Source organism: Apium graveolens, chromosome 10 (assembly GCF_009905375.1).
Source record: "Apium graveolens cultivar Ventura chromosome 10, ASM990537v1, whole genome shotgun sequence".
Classification (NCBI taxonomy): Eukaryota; Viridiplantae; Streptophyta; class Magnoliopsida; order Apiales; family Apiaceae; genus Apium; species Apium graveolens.
In genome coordinates this window covers 83,130,711-83,132,733 of record NC_133656.1, presented here as the reverse complement: position 1 = coordinate 83,132,733, position 2,023 = coordinate 83,130,711, and the positions used below count along the sequence as shown (strand labels likewise).

The 2,023-nt window shown below is 44.4% G+C and overlaps 1 non-coding gene across 1 annotated transcript; it reads right to left on the bottom strand.

Annotated features, from left to right (window-relative positions):
* Positions 1–409: 409 nt before the first annotated feature.
* Positions 410–516, bottom strand: LOC141694254 (small nucleolar RNA R71). Its single transcript, XR_012563574.1, has one exon. It is a non-coding gene; the product is annotated as a small nucleolar RNA R71 (small nucleolar RNA).
* Positions 517–2,023: the final 1,507 nt, after the last annotated feature.

Genomic DNA, 2,023 nt, shown 5'->3' with positions numbered 1-2,023 from the left:
GAAAGAACCAGTAATCATGGGTGATCGTATTGTTCAGGCTGATCCAGCTCTTATGGACTTTTCTCGGCCAAAAATTGATGACATTCAGTCAAGCATTCTTCATCCGGCTATTCAAGCTAACACCTTTGAAATCAAGCCGGGCACTATTCAGATGGTGCAGAATTATGTTTCTTTTGGAGGAGCTGCAACTGAAGACCCCAACATGCACATAAGGAATTTTGTCGAGATCTGCAGCACTTTTAAGTATAATGGCGTGACTGATGAGGCTATCAAGCTGAGGCTTTTCCCATTCTCACTGAGGGACAAAGCTAAGGACTGGTTACATTCTGAACCAGCTGGGTCCATCACTACTTGGCAAGATCTTGCGCAAAAGTTTCTGGTGAAGTTTTATTCGATGGCAAAGACTGCTGCTATGAGGAGTGCTCTTACTCAGTTTGCGCAGCAACCTACAGAATCTATGTGCGAAGCTTGGGAACGCTACAAGGAAATGTTGAGGAAGTGTCCACATCATGGAATGCCCGATTGGATGGTGATCACTGGTTTCTATAATGGTTTGGGGGCCCAATCTCGGCCCATGCTCGATGCAGCAGCTGGAGGCGCCATATGGGCTAAAAGATATACTGAGGCTTATAATCTTATCGAGACTATGGATGTAAATGAGCATCAAAACCAACTCAGAGGATGATGCCTGGGAAGGTAGCAGGTATTCTGGAAGTTGAGGTAGCCACCGCTATTGCAGCGCAGCTCCAAGCGCTGTCAATGAAGGTTGATTTTTTGGCGACATATGGAGTCAATCAAATAGCTATGGTTTGTGAGCTTTATGCAGGTTCTCATGCTACGGATCAGTGTTCTCTTGTCAACGAATCTGTTCAGTATGTGAATAATTATCAGCGACAACAGCAGCCTGTGCCAGCTACTTATCATCCTAATAACAGAAATCATCCAAATTTCAGTTGGGGTAATAATCAGAATGCTATTCAGCCACCATATCAGCAAGGTGTGAGTAAGCAGTTTAATCCACCTGGATTCCAGCAGCCACAGCAGTATGCTCAAAGGCAATCATACCCTCAACAGGGAAGTGCAGCTGCACCTACTAGTGCTGATTTTGATGAACTTAAGCTGTTATGCAAGAGTCAGGCGGTTGCTATCAAGACCTTGGAACTCAAATCGGTCAAATACCCAATGCAGTGCTCAATCGTCAACCTGGAACACTCCCCAGTGACACGGAAGTACCAGGCAGGAAGGAAGCTAAAGAGCAAGTCAAGGCTATTACCTTAAGGTCTGGTAAAGTTGCTGATGCTGAAAATCCAAAAGAAGGAGAAGCTGAATTTAGAGATGAAGAAGCTAAGCAAAAGGAGAAAGCGGCGGAACTAAGGAAGATTACTGTTGAACACACTCTGCCTGAGGGTAATACAGGGGAGAAACAGCTCTATCCTCCACCACCTTTTCCTAAGAGATTGCAGCAACAAAAGCTGGATAGACAGTTCGGTAAGTTTCTGGAGGTGTTCAAGAAACTTCACATCAATATACCTTTCGCTGAGGCTCTGGAGCAAATGCCTAGTTATGCGAAGTTTATGAAGAGTATTCTTTCAAGGAAGGTGAAACTGGATGACCTTGAGACCGTTGCTCTCACGGAAGAATGCAGCGCTGTTCTGCAACAAAAGTTACCTCCAAAGCTTAAAGATCCAGGTAGCTTCACCATTCCTTGCACCATTGGCAAGTTGACTTTTGACAAGTGCCTTTGTGATTTGGGAGCAAGCATCAATCTGATGCCGTTGTCGATCTTTAAAAAGTTGGATTTGCCTGATCCAAAACCCACATACATGTCTCTACAATTGGCTGATCGTTCTATTACTTACCCAAGGGGCATAGTAGAGGATGTGCTAGTTAAGGTGGATAAGCTCTTCTTCCCTGCAGATTTTGTTATTCTGGATTTTGAGGAAGATAAGAAGATTCCCATAATCTTGGGAAGACCTTTCTTGGCTATTGGTCGTACCTTGATAGATGTGCAGAAAGGTGAACT